This window comes from Thunnus maccoyii, chromosome 10 (genome assembly GCF_910596095.1).
Source record: "Thunnus maccoyii chromosome 10, fThuMac1.1, whole genome shotgun sequence".
Taxonomy (NCBI): Eukaryota; Metazoa; Chordata; class Actinopteri; order Scombriformes; family Scombridae; genus Thunnus; species Thunnus maccoyii.
The window spans coordinates 27,233,058-27,251,581 of record NC_056542.1 but is presented as its reverse complement, the minus strand read 5'-3'; the positions used below and the strand labels follow the sequence as shown (position 1 = coordinate 27,251,581).

General features: G+C 38.5%; 1 long non-coding RNA gene across 1 annotated transcript; it reads left to right on the top strand.

Annotated features, from left to right (window-relative positions):
- Positions 1-6,237: 6,237 nt before the first annotated feature.
- On the top strand, positions 6,238-8,637 carry LOC121905966. Its single transcript, XR_006098505.1, has 3 exons — positions 6,238-6,389; positions 6,527-6,643; positions 6,937-8,637. It is a non-coding gene; the product is annotated as an uncharacterized LOC121905966 (long non-coding RNA).
- The last annotated feature ends 9,887 nt before the right edge of the window (positions 8,638-18,524 follow it).

Sequence of the window (18,524 nt, the reverse complement as noted above, 5' to 3'; positions counted from 1 at the left end):
CCAAAACCTCTCTCCCCCTTTTCCTGTTACATTATGATCACATGCTATATGTACATTGAGAGAGTTATTGGTCGGTCACATGAGGTGACAGAGAAGGCATGCTAGACACTGGAAAAAGCTCTTTTTGTTTCACAATTCATCTTGGATTGATCCAGTTTGGATTAGATTGCTGAACAGTGGTATTTGATTGATGGTCATCTGGGAATGACTAAATCAAGTTGAAGTACCAACAGCAGCCGGAAGAAAAACGACCCAAACAAACCGGGTTTAACTGACACTGTAGCAACCAGTAACTCTATTTTTGACTCCATTCATGAGCAGCATCATCATCAGCCAATTCCAGCGGGCTCTTCAATGGGCTGGAATGATTTTTAAACATATCAGAGAGGATGGATGGAAGATAAGAGCATCACAGAAACAATTTATAGAGATTATTGAGCTAGACTAAAAAAAAAAAAACAATCAGTGGTTTGGCTGTCCAGTATATCCAATCCAATCAGACCTCTCAGTTTGATCAGGAGGTGGTTTTCTTGCCGGACCTTGAATAAGATTCAGATCTAATGAGGATGCTTTGAGCTCTTAGATCTGTTGTAGCTGTGTATACATGTATACTCAAATGAAAACAAAAAAATCTTTCAGCCTTATGGTCAGTAATGTACAGGAAACACTACTGCTTATAAGTCCCAAAATATTAGGAACACCATTCTATATAATGCACTCAAGTACACCACCACCACCCACAACAACCTCAATAATAAACATAAAGTAGAATTATCGTCTTTCTGACAATGTCAACAAAAATGAAAATGTCTAAGCTTCGTAAATGTAGAATTTATGGCACAGTTGTTGTGTTGGACTGCATTAGATTGCACGAGTGTAGCTAATAAAGTGGCCAGTGAGCATATATAGCAGTGTCTGTACTTTTTCTTTTAATATAATAGATACATACAATAGTAGCTGTATAGAACACCAGCATCCTGTTGGTGTGCTAGAGGAGAAAGCAACGTCATGACTCAAGAGTAGAAGTCTAGTGGATCTAGCAGAAGCACAGTGAATCTGCACGCAAGCAGGGGCTATTTAAGTGCGGGGGCAGGGTTTTGAGGGAAAGAATTACAAAATCTCAACGTGAAATCAATAATTCATGCTCTCAAATTGAAAGCCCACACTCTTGAATAAAGATAAGAAAAAAGCCCCATGTCAGACTCGGCTCACACCTGCAGTGGGGCTGCCCTTGAGGATGGGGAAGCAAATCAATTTCAATTTCTCATGTTACTCTGTGAGCTTGGGCAGAAGTCCATGAGTTCATGCCCCATGGCAATGTTTAATGAAATGTCTGTTGAGTGCAGACTCTTAGATGATCTTATAGTTCAACTGGCCATATCAGTGCACTGGAACTGTCAGGATTAGTATGTACAGTATTGTAAAGGTGAAAAGGAAAAATACATCCATCACATGAAATATACAGGTATGTTTGGAGACATTTATACATTTTTGTGTCAATTTAAAGTGTTTATTTTAGGTTCCTATCAAAAATCGGACATGACGTGTTCTCTGAAGGAGTGATGACTCGCATTTCAGCATCCTGTCAACAAAACACCACAGTACATCAGAACCAGCAGCATTCTGATGGCACGCTGTGGGCGTACGTCATAAATGTTCCTTCATGTAATGCCAAACTGAGGGGCAACTCAATAGATGTTTCCCTTTAGTAAAATCTCCACCACATTGTTGTGATGTTTAATAAATTTGAGGTTTTATGCTCTGCTGGTGTGTTCTTGATTGAGGTTTCATGGCGCATATAAGGATATGGGAAACAGCATCAATGTTTTATTTCAACCGCAACCTAGTCAGCCAGGGCTTGGAACTGTCTGTGACAGATTGTGTGTAAACATATCATGTGGGAGAGATTTCTGTATGCCCAAAGGCACTTAGATTTGGCTTGCTTTGTTTTTAGCTATTTCCTATCTTGTGCATTGTTCTGGCTTATGTATTTGTGTTCCAGAGCTGATTAGTAGATCTTAAAACTTTAGTTAACCCATGATAAAATAAGGATCTCACAGATTTGTTTTGTCTATTATTGTCATTTAATTAGATGTTCACAACTAGGAGCTCCTCCCTAAACCTCTCCATTCATATACTGTACATATTGTCATTCACCCATTGGGATTTACACATGCATATACACACATTATATGAGATACCATATTCGAATAAAAATATTTGCCTCAATCATAATTTTCTGTAACATCCCGACAGTCTTATTCTTTATTTGCTTACATTATACTGATTTATTGGCACTAGAAGACGGTGACATGTTTATCACACAAATGATGCAAAAAAAGCAAAAATGAAACATAAATGAAGATTAATGACCTTCTGAAGAGACTTGCATTGTATTGACTCATGTAGCATAATGAATACAACAGAGGATGAGAGTATCCTGTTATTGTTTGAGATGAGTCACAATTAAATTTCTCATGAAATGCTACTGGAAATCCATCCCTGCTAAACCAATCAGCTGAGTTTGACGCTACATTGAGCTGTAGCAGTAGTCGTAATACTGGCATCAGAACAGCAGTCACTGTTGCTACTTAATACACACACACCTGGTGAGAGATGCATGACACCCAGTACGAAAAAACTTGAAATACTCGATACATTTAGAAGTCCAGACTTGAGTGTATTGACACAACTCAACCACTCGAACTTCCCAACACTAAGAGGAAGACATAGTAATGAATGGAGGAACGTTTGGCATGCGGACAGAGAAGTGAGAAGATAGTAATTATCCTAGATACAGCTGACTCTCAAAAACTCTGCCTGATGCAGCTCTTCAAACTTGACACACAAGCATGCACACACCAAGAAGCTTGTAGCTAATAGAGAATCTTTAGTAGAAACCACTGACTGTATATAAATATGGACCTCATGACAGCTCCCCAAAAGTGAAGCCAAAACATTTTGATCGCCCCCTGGTAGCCACCATAGAACTTCTGTATTCCTATGCATGCCGCGCACTGTTTTATGCTGCAGCAGCACTTTCTGACTACAACAGCTGATCTGTGGCGTAATACAGTGTGCGGCATGCGTAGGAATACAGAAGTTCTATAGTTGAGAAAATGTAGTGCCAAAGGAAAGGGCTGTCTGACAGCAAGGTAAAGTGGTTAAAATATTCTAAATATAGCGCACATTTAAACTGATACTGATATCGTTACAAGAATTTCTTCGTAATGATCATTAAACAATAGAGACTGGAGCCGAAGTATCAAAATTTAACAGAATTTATTTTCTTGTACAAGAAGGAGCGTTTCGCAGTGCGACACAGGATGAGGTTACAAAGAAAAAGGCTCCCAGTGGAGCGCTTATAACAGGGTTTTATACACTTTAAGTGGGCGTTACAGTTCTTTACAGTTCTTGCCCAACTGACCCCCAGATGACATGTCTCACCCTGTCCCCAACGAATTTTAATTTCTACATCTTCCACTTTACAAATATAATGCTGAACTTCCTTAAATCTTAGCTGATGAGTCTGCTGATGTTGCAGAGTTTCAGTACAAGACAGGAACAATTCATCATGATCTAGATAAAATAGTAACACACATACACAGTGTAATCATAATTTTCATAATAGATTTTTTTAGGTGGGCTTTTTTTTAGGTGGCTAAAATACGTTTAGCTGCTGGCCCCGTCCACAGCAGTACATTGCTTAGCTTCCGTGCATATACTCCTGTCTGCTTTTCCAAACCGGAAAAGCAGACCGGATAACTACCTCATACAACCCCACTTAAACAAATGTGAACTGTCCCTTTAAGATGGACAAATGGACATATTCTGGACAACTAAATACTGTTTTACCTACATATGTGGAATCACACATTGTATGCTCCTGGTTTGTAAAAATATCCTCTTCATTTCATCAAAGGCCTCAAGGATGAGGAAGTAGTTGGATTTAAATGTGTATTGGGTTAACTTTCCCACTTCTGACTGTGTGTTCAGACCATAGATATTTAAAGAGAACTGGATATAGCGCCAGGCTTTGAAGCAAATTTGACAATGCGGCAAAACCGTGTAATTGCAACGTCATGTTATGCAGACTGGCCCAAAAAGACTTTTTCCCATAGACTTACATTGTGAGAGAGACGTCTGTCTGCACTATATAAATGCAGACCATTTGCCATTTACCCTTGAATAGAACAGAGTCAGTAACACCTGTGCTTTTCTTACTGTGACAAGTTAAAACGTCAGCTGTAAAAAAGGCCAATGGGAAGAATCAAAGACAGTCTTTTTTTGCCACAAAAATGAGATCAAACCTTTGAAAATGAAAACTATGATGATATTTACTACAATTTTTGTCAACAAAGACAAACAACATGGTTATGTGAAAGATGGACAAATGGACATATGAGTAAATCGCTGTTTTGATTTAATCTCTTTAATGACCTGCATGTGTGGAATCAAACATATTCTCCTAATTTGTAAAACATTATCTTTGCGCCTCAAAAAGTATCACTCAGTTGATTTAGTTTGACCCTTGGTACTAATAAGCAACATCTTGCATTTCGGTAACGTTATGTCTGGGGGTAAGGTTAGCTAACGTAACCAGTTTTTAAAAGGAACAGATTGAAAATTAGACAGGAGCAGTCAACAGAACAGCTGGGACACACCATGAAAAAAGGCAAGCCAGCAAGCTAACATTTACAATACCAGTCAAAAGTTTGGACACACTTTCTCATTCACCTGAATGGGAAAGTGTGTCCAAACTCTTGACTGGTACTGTATATAAATTTAAGCTAATGTTAACATTATTAAGGCCTGCAGATGTAATGTTAACGTTACTGTCAGTGGACTATCTTCGTGTTTTAGGAATGAGTCCAGGATTAATGTAGGCTCTCAACCATCTAAATCTTTTCTTAAATGTCAGTAAACAGTTCTACTTTATCTGATGTTTTAGTAGCTCAGTTCAAGCTAAATCCAGACAGTGAGTAGTGCAGTATTTTAGCAAACAAGTGAGTTAAGACAGTCTCTGAATGAGTGACATGGACACTGTGTGTGTGTGTGTGTGTGTGTGTGTGTGTGTGTGTGTGTGTGTGTGTGTATGTATGTTTGAACAATTGATTAATTGATTGACTTTACTGTCCACCTCAGTAGAAATTTGTCTTTGGTTTTTCCCCCAGATACAGCAAAAGTACATACACTACACATAGCACAGCACACCATTAAAAACATACAAAATATACAACATATAATAGTGCAAATAGTAAAAAGTTGCAAAAAGTTACAGCAGATAGGTTATATAAAGAAATCATACCAGAGAGCTAATCTTATAAAATAACAAGCGTTCTCTGATGCAGTCATTCTGTGTTTGATGCCTGTACGGCATGGGGAATAAAAGACTTCTTGTATATGTTCCGGCTGACCCTTGGGGCCCTGAATCAACGGCCAGACGGGAGCAGCTCAAACTCTGAGTTTAGCAGGTGTGAGATATCTGCAGTTATATGTTTAGCCTTTCTTTGTACAGCACAGTCAAATATAGTGCAAAGTTGTCTTAATGGCCTGCCAATCACTTTCCCTGCAATGTTAACAATTTTGTAGAACTTGTTTTTGCTCTTCACACTCAGGTTGCCAAGATGTTTGTTAAATGATAAAATGCTCTCAACCAGACTCCTGTATGCCATTTCAAGTATGTGCTGGCTAACACCAAAGCTCCTCAGCTTCCTGATTAAAAACAATCGCTGGTTGGTTCTCTTAAAAATGCTCTCCGAGTTCTCATTAAAAGTTAGAGTCTGATTAATGATTGTGCCAAAGTGCTTAAAATGTTCTACTTCTTGTACAGGCTGGTTATTGAGTATGACAGGGAGGATGTTACTGGTTCCACTTGGTTTTGTTTGTATTATAAATTCTTTTGTTTTGGCCACATTCATTTCCAGTTCACTTGCCTGACACCAATGCTGCAGTACAGTGACCTGTCTGAAGTAATATGGGGCCAGAACAGTGACAGTTAAATTTTGGCTTTGAAAATAAAATTTGGCATCGAAACATTGACATTGAAACACTTGTATTGGAAAAAGTTGTATTGGCACTGAAACAATAGTTGGCACTGAAAAATAAAACACAGGCATAAAAAAAATGATCTTACAATCTTACAATGTTATCTTATTTTATGCTGATATTTTTGCATTATGATGTGTTTTTCAATGTCAATCTTTAGACTTTTTCTTCATGTCTGTCTTTTTTCAGTGACAGTTTTGTTGTTTTTTTTTTCCAGTGTCACTGGTTTCCAGTTTCAGCTTTAGAGAGCTGCTTGGCCTACATTACCCAGCATGCCTTGCGGTCCAATTAAGATATCCCAGAGCGATGGCATCATGGCAAAGATTTTGAGCCAGACTGTTGTAATTTGAATGTTAATATGTCACTTTATTAAGATTTAATATTTTTTCTGGTGAGAAAGTAACCATGTAGATTCCCAACATGTGGTCAGTTTATCTAAATAATGCCTGTTTGTAAATCTGCTGTGATGTTTTTGGAGATGTGAGGAGCCGCTGACCGGGTGAGACCCGCCGGTCATCTTGCAGCAGCAGCCCAAGTCCTGCGTCATCATCCCCAGGAGAAAAAGATCTGATAAATCGATCTGTGCAGCTCTTTGGTAATTTACCACTGGAAAATGTTCCATTTCAAAAACAAAAAAAGAATTTGCAAGGCTGTTGTATTGGTCTGCCTTTGTTTTAGCTAAGTGAACCAAAGAAACTGGAACCATAGTATACACTATAACCTACTTCAAACTTTTTGACATCTATCAAGGAAACATGAGCCAATATAGAAGGAGAATTATTTGCTCTCATCTCATAAAATTAGTAAGATTGATGTGTCATCTGATTTGCCAAAAGGAAGCCTGTTTCTCATACTCCACCTCCTCCTTTTCATCTCTCCCCACAACAGATTGAGCTGACATGACTTATAAGATGATGGCCTGCTCCGTCTGAATGCATGGCCCTGTTTGTTTCTTGGAGCTGTTGTGATTCTGTTAACCCCACATCTACTATTAGACAACTCTACCAGAAATGCAACACGTCACCACAGGAGGGAACAGAGGTCTGAAAACTTTATCGTCCAATTACTCCAGGCAGGCACCCTGAGTTTTGGTCCAGTGGAGATTTTACAGACAGGCGTGTCCGCCACTGCACTGTCATCAGGATAAGGATGTCAAAATTTGAGATGAAAAGTGAGGCTTGAAAAAGGTATGGGTAGAGATCTAGCTGCTACAGTCTTTTGTCTTGAGTTCAACCCTATCTAAGCTGACATCACTGTGATAAGGTTAAGCCTGGATATGTAAGTGGAAAAGTATGAGGAATGCACATGTGTGTCTATTCAGGCACACTGCTCTGTAGCATGCATTAAAGCCCACTGAATGCTTCAGTATGAACATTATGTGAATGCTATGACCTTTACAGTCACCACATTTCAAGCCAATTGAACGCCTATGGGAGATTTTGGAGTGATGTTTTTGTGGTTCTTAAGTACAATTTAAAGTACTCGTCTCCTTTTTATGCTACTTTATACTTTCATAACTCCACTACATTCCAGAGGGAACTATTATACTTTTTACTCAACTGCATGTATGACTGATAAGTATAGTTTTTAGTTACTTTCCGAATTAAAATTTTACAGACAAAACCTGTGATGAGCACATAACATATGACACATAGCTACTGATCAAATTACAGACAGTAAGAGTTGCGTGTGCTGTTGTTTTATTATTATATTGCATGTTCTTTTTGTGCTCCATACTGTGTGATCATGGTCTTGAGTCAAAATGAATGAAATGAAAATGAAATGAGAGGTTAATCATGGACTGTCCCTTTCTCCCTGAGGTCCCCGAGTTAATTTGGTTAAAATTTGTGTAAATGCAACTTTATTTAAGAATATACAACATGTTAGCATAATATCAACTGGAATAGTTAAGGTATTAGGCATTTTACTAGATTTTGACACAGGGTCCTTCTGAGTGACAATAAGTTGGTAACGTTGTTGAGGAGTTGAAGGTGTGCAGCCTGTCGCTTTCAATTCTTAATCTAACTGCTCATGTTGCTCCTTTTTGTCCCATTACTCCCTGCAATAATTAGAACTGATGTGCTGTCAAAGATAGTTTCCTTGTTTTTGTAGATGCATTTCTAATGAAAAATTGCAGTAACCACTAACCACGTTGACAAATACATTGTGTTTCCTGTGGCTTCTCCACATGTGTTTCACAAGTTGAACACATTCTATGTGACAGTAGGATTTTCTGCAGTAGACTTTTTGTTTGCAGGGGCAGGAACTTAACACAGCTCTGATACAATGTAAAGAGAGTGAACAGTAAACAGTATGGCTATTATCATACAGATAAAATTATGCTGGATTTCATGTATGTCCTGTACCCTGTGAATCACTCCTGCATGTGAAGGCAATTTGGATCCAGAGTGGAAATGGCAGACTAACTTATAATGGAGTGTTTATGCTGTGGTATTGCTACTTTTACTTCAGTAAATGAGTAGAATACTTCTTGTACCACTATTCACCACCATCATCAAATCACCCAATCACCAAATGAGATGGAATATCTTTTTGGAAAAACCATCATCCTTCCAGCAGCCCTGCAGAAACGTGTATAATAATATAATATATAATAATATAATAAAGATTTGCATGTAGGATCAAAACAACATTTGACTGTGGTTTTAAGTCCTGAGTCAGACAATATATGATACATATGGTGGACAGCCTGGTCTGCTTTTACTTAAGTCATGTGTGTGAAATGTGCATGATACACTTTAAAGCACACTCTGCTTATCTCCATAATGTCCTGCAGTTTCTGTTACTGATCTGCTGTCAGTGAACAATACCAACAAAATGTTCTGCAGGTAACAAAATTTAACAGTTGCCTCTGTTTTTTACTGCATCCTGCTGCTGTCTGCTTCACTGTTCAGGTCTTTTGCCTGCTTTCTACTGTACACGCTCCAACTGTTACACATTTATTGCTGCCTATCTGAGCTTGATTAGCACTGTGCTGATTGGAGACAGAGTGGATAGACATAGCTATTTTATTGCCATATTACGAGCTGTGTGTCTGCTGTCGACTCTTCGCTGCTCTGGCCTCAATGCGGGACACACATTGGTCAGCATCTAACCAGAACAAGCTGTTTTCCATTGCCTCTGCCCAGGCCAGCACATCATTATTTTGATTGGATGCTGGCCCTGTCACATGTGTGTCACACACTCTGGATGTTTCATCACTGTAGCTGGTGGTGCTCTTTCTTCCACTGCCGAGAGAGTTCGTTATTTGTGACTAAGTGCTCCCATTATACAAAGGGGGTCATTATGTGTATGAATAATAAAATACTAGACTGTTTTTCTGTGATCACCACCATCAAATATGTATTAAGTGCATTAAGGCTAGAGATATTTTTACAGCAAATATCTCATTAGATCTGAGGCGCAGGAGCTGGTATATGAGGTTGGATATGGGGATCTTATCTGGTCTGGATCAACCAGCTGCCATGCTGGCTCATCTGAAAGGCCTGAGTCACCTGACATCAGATTGAAAGGTTTGAATAGACAAAATTCAATATCATCACACTGTGGGAGCATCACTAGTCACTTAACATGGAATGTCAACATCGAAAAGCAGACAAGAACAAAAAAAAAATAACACAACCTTACCTTGAGGACACAAAGACAACACATTGGTTTGAATCAGAGAAACATTTTCTACTATGCAACAGGGTGAAGTGGTTACAACAACAGGATTAGACAGCTGTTAATGCAGCAGGGAGTATGAAATCCATGTAGTCAAAACCAAGACCATGTGCATGCATGCATATGGATGATGAGACGACTTGAACATTTTTTTACGAGATGGAAAATGTGTGTGTTTCCACAGTCAAACAATGTGCTGATGTCATATTTTAATCAGCGAACAATCTCAGAATCATGCTTTTCCATATTCTTTTATTATCATAGAGGAAATTACATGTGTTAAAAATAAATCACAGGGAAGAGATAAAAGCAAAAGATAAAGCAAACTTTAATCAATCAGTTTTACCACATTATAATCATTTAATCTTAATCATTATATGAATAATCCACCGTTCTGCCTTCAATACAACAGCATCTGATTATATCTAAATCCAAGCGATGCTCAAGTCTTTGCATGGCACAAGGGGCTAAATGTCCTCGCTCCTGTGACTCACTTCCTCACATTGTCACAAATTCATGACGTTGATAACATTAGTCAACACTCGAGCACTGCCGGCGATACGAGACGTCACTCAGGGAGTCAAAGGTCGAGGGACAGGAATTAATAAGTGCTGGCTTGTATCAGAGACATGCAGCCCGTGGCTCGACACCATCAGCCAAAGATCACCCCTTATGACGTCTGCTTATGAGCATGAATCACAGCCAGTGGCATATCATACACAGTAGAAACGCACAGTCTGCCCTCTGGAAAGCCTGAAATCCTCTTCAACTCTGGGAACATGAGGAGAACAGTTCAGTCCTCTGAATGCGTACAGTACATTAAAGACCCAAAGCTTACATGATATTAAGATGATTAAAGCTGCAAGAAGCCCTGTGATGAGATGAGAGAGGCGAATGATCTAACATTGGAGAGTCTAGGTTTCTCCCAGACCTCAGCTGTTCTGAGAGATTTGAAAGAGAGATTTGTGCCCTGAATAGAGTCTCGGTGTTTTCTCCCAGGCTGTGTACCACCACAAACAAGGTCAACCAATCAAATGCTGAAGGTTATCAGTTAGTTTAAGGGCCTTGGTTGATGCTGGGGTCTGGCGAAGATTCAAGCAAAAAGTGTTTTGTTTAACTTTTCATCTTGTTTTTTGTTCTTATTGATGTGATTTGATCTGTTGCTTCATATGAAGGAAAAGATACCCAAATTAAGGTTGTTACATTATGTCTGTTTCAGCCCAAGTTTCTTCACACAAACTAAAGTCCATTCATTTTAATGAAACTTGTTCTGTTTAGACAGGTAAAAACAGATTAGTGCTTCTTGTTGTGAATCATTAAAATAGCTTAAAGCAGCATGAAATGATTTTTGGGGGCAGCAGAAAAAAAACTGTAAACACAGCACTGACATTCTGACCTCATTAAGCTGATATGGCGAACATGTTAGCAAACAATCATCTGTTAACACTTTGAGCAGACAAAGAGCAACATTAGGGGTCAATTGGGATCTTGTGTCTGACTTCCTGATGAATGTCCAGTTTTCACTCTCCTTTTAGCTCTGTTGTGGGGCCCACCAACTCCTGAGGGAAATATCTGGCTCTGTAGCTGCTAAATGCTCTGTTATGTTCACCAGCTAGTTGATAATGTTGTCTGTCATTTGGTGCTGGGCCCGTATGTACAGTTGGTTTATCAGAGCTTTTGCTGAAACAGCTACCTGATGCTGCTGGACATGAGGTTGATGAGAGCAGTGAGAATTGATCAAAACAGTAAAGTTTCAGGCTGTGAAACCAAAAAAAAAATGAGCTGAAAGATGCTAAAATGCTGCATAGGGCTGGAAACAGAGCTGAGCTGGGTGATTTTCTGTGCATTCATCAGTATGAGCGACAACTTTAACATTATGCAGGGTCATTAACCCATTGTTATTTAAAAATAATGTTATGAGTAATTTAATTAGTAACGTAATCAATGCAGCTTTAAATAAATTACAAGACAGTACAAAACAGTAAATTAATATATTGAAAAAAAAGTATTTTTCAGAATGAAAACTGATGACTTCAAGCTTTGTGACTTCTCTCAGAGAAAGATTTCAGATATGTTTTGGACAGGCACAAACTTGATAATCCACTACAACAACAGAAAAAGTGAACACAGGCTGATACCAGTGCTGTAGGGTCACATTAAAATCAAGTCTGGTACATAGACGATTGTGAGCAATCAGAATTGTATAATCTAATGGAGCTGCATTTGTACTGAAAATCCCATTAGAAGATTGGAAGACATTTGCGGTGACGAAAATTGTCATTGCCTTCCACATACTGTCCATCTGTAAAGTCTGCACTGAACATTTTGGTCTGAATCCATGGAAAAACATCAATTGTAATGAGGGGTTACATCAGCACAGGGTGGATGTTTTTTTCCCTTCACATGGGAACCCAATTTATGGTTGAATTCTGAGGTTGAAATCACAGAGAAAGTGAAGGCGCAGCTGTCAGTCTAGTTCAGACAGGACGACATGGATGGGACGAGGAACACACAGGGTGGTATGGCACTTGAGGTTTAGCTATAGCGTTGTCTTGGGCTGCTGCCTGCATACTTTATCATACCCAGAGGGCCGCAGTTCAAGGTCCATTTTCAACACTGTGTGTGGGAAAAGCTACTGTAGGCACTGTTCAGGTCAGTTTAGGCCAGGTTATTATGAGGAAATTAGGGTTCATCTTGTTGGACCTGCATGCCCCATAACACAAGAATAATATACAGCGGATGTAGCACATAGTTGTTGCATATACTACAATGCAAAACAGGAAAGCACGCTATATACAGTAGCATATGATATAATCAACGGGATCTTGGGAATAGGGTCAAATGATAGGGTGTATTCCTCTATAGAGGAGGGAAGTTGACCCCAAAGCCTCTCACGATATAATACAATTAAGTTTCCACTCATCCACCCATGGTAAAAACTGATGAGCCAAAGAGGACAGGCAGATGTATCCTTACTCCATCTCTGGAGGTAAATAAAGTACGGTAGAGCTTGGGGGTGTGGTAGGCTGTGTGTGGACTGCTGTCCACACCATCAACACTGTGATTATGACTGACCTGAGTAAATATTTTACATGGTAAAAAAGGAAATTAAGGATGAAAAGAGGGTGAAAACCAACAGATGTGTAATTACCTCAGTGCCTTGCCTTTTTGAAGCCATATCGCCCGGTACGGCTGAGGTCACATAAGGACACGTACTGTACAAATACAAGCACAGCATGGTGCTATTCAAGGCCCCATAATGGGAAACACACAATAATTTAGCAGGAGTGAGCAATCCACAGAGTCCAAAGGCAAACACGGTGTGGTAGTAATAGCTGGTGTTCATCTCCATCTGTAAAATTAACAACCAGGGCCTACAGTGCAACATCCACTAAAATAACACCAATATGAAGTACTATTTTCATATCTTTCTTCAATTGATCTTGTGGTGAAACTCTTCCTGCGGGATGCGAAAGCAAAAAGCGATGCTGTGTCTCACAGGCCGTCTGGTGAGTAATAGGAATGAATGATACAGAGTGAGTCAGGGTACCTGCTGCAACTGTGTTTGCCTGTTGTTACCATGCATTGACTCCAAAAACATATACCATCTAATAAAAATTGATTAATTTTGAAAACATGGCCTTCATAAGATACTGCAGACTGATTTGATGCAAGGGATTGCCAATTTATGAAGGCAATTATGATAATTTGATAATAATAAATTGGGGCCGAAGAATGCTTCAGACAAGTTATAAGTCAGGGATTTGGCATCTGTGGTCTCAAATTTTCCTGTGTTGCTGTCTTTAATTTGTGACCTAACAGGTTGATCATCTCCACCGAGATTTTATGTTGAATTGTAGGTTTTTCTCAGCTGATACTGTATGATCCTCTGCTGCTCCAGCTGGAAGATTAAGTATACTGATCCAAATATTATCTTTAAAGTCTCACAAACCTACAGTGTTGGCGTGTTTCCTGGATCTTACCTGTGCTCTTAATCAGATCGGCTTGGAGTGCCATTTGCAGGAATATAGTGAGAGTGAGTTAAGGGAAACTTGCAGAGTGTTCTGTATTTCCAGTTCTGACTAAGGAGGCACACTCAGTTCTGTGGGAAGGTTGGGGAAAAAAACTATAAAACTAAATCATACGGTATGTTAAAAAATACTTCACATTATCTTCTCAGTTGGTGGCAAAGACTGAGCTCTGAGAATATATGAAAGCTGTATTTTTCTTTCCCTTCTTTAATGAATAAAGTATTTTGGGTTATCAGGTTCTCTGAAGAGGCCGAAGAGATTATCACTGGGAAAGTGCTAGTGTCACCAACTATCAGTGTGAATGTACATTTATTTTGAGTGTACGTGCAGGGTTCGACATAACCCGTGGCCCGATGGCCCGGGGCCAGTAAAAGTTTATGCATTGAAATGCATTGTGATTCGCTGAGATACACATGGGGAAAGCTGCACTTTACCCGCTAGCCTCTTACTGGTGAATCTTATGGGTCACCAAATACGGTGTAACGCCAGTACTCGAAACAAATATCAGCAAAAGAAACTTATGAGGCCACGAAAAGAAAGAAGGGCTTTCCACTTTTGTGAAAACAACAATACTCCTGGGAGTAAAACAGCGACTTTGGTATGTTTTGTAGAGTTTGCTGCGTAGTTATGTGCATGTCTTCTGTGTGACTTTGACAGCAGGAGCCTCTGCAGGAGACACACAGCTCTCTGTTTAAGTGTTAATCACATGGATTTATAAATGACATATGCAGGAGTGTTTTTTAATGACATTATAGAGGTGTAGCCTTCATCTGTGTGGCTCCTGCCAGCTTTGTCAACATCTACCACAGAAATCTCTCCTAAAGTACAGATATTACAGCTGTTGCTCTGTCTCTGTTTGTTTAACTGTGGTTAGCGTAGGTTTAAACCTAAAGTAACTAACCTGAGGTTTTACCCAAAGTGAACACAAACAAATGCCATTATGTTCTTCCTCTCGCTGTTCTCTGTACATTTCTGCACAACTCTCAGGATTTATTTAATTGTTAATTATTGAAATGTTATCATAAATTATGTTCTCCTCTCTCTGTGTATTCGATACTTTCTGGCTTCATACAAAATATGGAGAAACCTTTGTTCACCATTCATTTACTGATCCAACATGTGACTTATTTTATATTTTGCATATTTGTGTAATATAATAACATTACATATCAATAACTAAATGAAAACAACCAAATCTAAAGGGAACTTCACTGTTGTACATATTATGTATAATAATTCTCCAAAATTATGGAAAAAAAGAGTTATTTTTATTTTTTGGCTGCTAGGCCATTGAAAATATACAAGTGGCCAGTAAAACTCTGATCTATTGGCCAAGTTGGCCAGTGGGGAAAAATGTTACTTTGAACCCTGATGTGTGGTCCCTGCTTATGAACAGTACGTGAAAGTATGTGTGAACGTCAAAAGTGTGTCCTCATGTAAATATTATTGGGTATCATAAAATCTTAAAAGAGCAACCAACACTCATGTTCTGGCAAATACAGAAACGAAAAGAAACCTGCAGTCTCTCATCTAGTCTTCCTTTTTCCCATTCGGCATAATTTCCTTTGATCAAAATAACTTGTATTTTCATGACAGTCCTGTAAGATAAGATACACCCAAAGGAAGTTTTAAGACAAACAAAAGATAGAGGAGAGAGTAAATAGACAAAGCACTGAGTTAAAAAAAACAGTGGCTCAGCTGTATTTAGTGATGTGTCAAACAGGGTACGTGGAGATGAGACACAGCCCTCAATGCAAGAAACCCTGGAGAGTGGATGGATAAACACACAAATACAAAGACAAACATAAATAAATTGAAAGTCAGACACAGCGAACAAACAGAAGTTACAAAAAAGAAAGAAATCAATGGGTTTCTTTCATGAAACGTAGTAAACGAATTAGTGTACTTAGGAGTGACCTTAATTACTGTGAATAAAAAATAATGGCACCACTTAAGAAAAACCATATTAGGCACAGGGGAACATTTATTGATTCACAGACCAGATTGATGATGAATAAAGGTGAAAAACAGGAGTTTAAGTGATGCAAAGTATGAGCTATAGTGCAGCTATTCTGCAGCAGAAGCTACAGCCTCTCAAAAAGATGACACATGGAAGAAGGTCAAGCAGCATGTAATATTCGTAACTTCCACAAAGATATTAAATATTAGCAGCTTTGTAATAAATGTAGACTTACTTTACTTTCATTAGCACCGTTCATGAAATTCTAAAACTGGAATACCTACACGGCGCATCCACTGAACTTGTGCAGAGTAAAAGTAAGACATTAGTTTCCAACCACCTGTTGTTATTCTTATTTTCACTTTGTGCATAAAAAATCTGAGTGGAAATGCTGAAAATTCAAAAAATAAATAAATAAAAAGGGAAAAAAAACCCTGAAATATTGCACTTTTTTAATGCTTAAACACTTTTTATGCTGGCCAAAGGGGAAATAAAAGTAAAATACAACAAAGTGCAATGGAAAAAGATTTTGTGATTAAATCATGACATACATGAAGCATGTCCACTTGCGTTTCATCTCCTCTGAACAGATGAAAAATAGCAACAGACAGTATTTTTAACTGTTTGAGGTTTGACTGGTGCTCATTTAATTATGTCCTTTAATTGTGCCTACTTTTTCTGCAGTAGTTAAATGGGCCTGACTAGAAAAATAGCCCCACCAGCTGTTTATAGTACATGAACCAACTCCAAATATTTGCCAAATAACTGGCAGTGGATGGAAATGTGCAATGATTCCAATTTTCTTTTGCTGATATTTTGGAGATTCCGTTAAAATTTGCACTAAATTGGGATGGATACCAAGCTAATGTGATTTAATAAGCGGCCATTCTACTGTTAGGATGTACGTATATACTGACCAGCACCACCTAGCTTCCTCATAGTGACACCGGCGGTTTCACACACCCTCCACCTTCCTGAAGGTATGCTACCAGTGGCTAACATTGGCAAGCTAGCCATGAAGACATGACGAGTAAAGAACACTTTAGAGATACCAGGAGACACTGTTCTCCTGTTTTGACTAAGGTTAGCTGCCAGACACCTGTAGCTCTGTGCAACACACTAACATGTCACAGACCAGCTTCTCCACTGAGTGTCCTGAGACGAAACTGATACAAACTTTTCAACCTATGGTAAGACAGCAAACAAGCAACCCCCCAACACAAGTGTTACAAGGATTAGTATCTGTATTGTAATTACAGAATTTCAAATTGTAATCCCTTACATATTATACATTACTAAAAAAGTAATTACTGAAACTCATTAATAAGTGTGTTAATGTGAATTTCATAACAACCCATTCTTGATACGGCTGGAGTTTCTGAAGGGATGCTAACTACACAGTTGTCTTTTACTTATTTGAACACAAGTGTAACTAATACCATTATTACTTGTCACTTCGTTAAGGTTATTAGGTCCATGTCTAATAGCAAAGGTCTAACCTTAGTGCCCTAATGCTAGCAAGGCTATCACGATTCAGGTTAGCAAGATTTATTCAGAAAGCAATATTACATACAAGTAGATAATGGATAGACTTTTGTCTCTGAAGAAAAGCTTGTGTTGATCATCAAGCAATTTTTTAGCTTCCACTAAATAACAGTTTGGAGACTACTTTTATAAGCAAACTGTTGGAGCATCAATTCCTGAGAACCAGTTGATTATTTTCCTGGAAAGGTACCAGCGCCAAATGTTTAGAGGAGCAAATTAACTGGCTATAAATGTAATCGCTACTGTGTTATATTGATTGGTAATACATAAATAGTGTTGATTTTATACACAAGGGACTTCATTCAACATCTCAAATCTAAATGTCAGGTCAAAGACAGAGAGCGGCAAAATGGATACTTATTTTTTTTGGAAATGTCACACATCATTACTTTGAAGAAAAGGCATCGACACATGTTTGAGGAGTCAGATCAAAACTTCTCCCTAACACAGAATTAACATAATGTTTTACCATATGATCTCATTCAGTCCAGTCAACATTTGTTAATATGGTCAGCTATCTTCAAATGCTGGGAACCGGAGACTTTCAACCACAGATGAAATCTGTGATGTCATGAAAAAATAAACAGACTTAAATGTTTGAGATTGGATAATTACAAATGAGCTTTATTTGATTGTGGTGTATGTGCCCATTCTTCTGTCAGATCAGGATTAACTTTCAGCGGGGATTTGTTGCTAATGTGATGACGATGCTTGGCTCTCATGCTTCAGCTTTGGAAGAAATAGTAACAGTGTTTATTAAGCATTGTAAGGTATTATAAGCACATTATAACTACATTGCAAGTGTGTGATCATTTTAATTATCATGCTATAGTGAACAGAACACGAAAAATTATATGGGGTTAATTCTTTATGGGAGAGATCTGATTAATGTTATGAATTAACTTTGAGTTTCCTGAATTTGAACATTTATGTATTTGGTAGTTTATTTAATAGGGACAATACACAAGAAAAGGAAATGCAACTTATGTAATGGGGCATATAGGTGAAGCTAATTTGCAGCTATTCTCATCTCATCTGGTTCTTTTTTAATTCTTTAAAGAGCTGGAGCCCCGCTTTGCCTTGTTCAAGCCAATTTCTTGTCTTCCATGTAGGATCCCTGACAAGCTTTTCCCATTCAAGTGGTATTAATACCAATCAGCCCAACTGGCAAGCATTTCTAGAGACTCTAAACAACGTCTTCTATGTTGTCTTTGTTAGGGAAATCACCCAAGGCATCATCGAATTCCATGATAAAT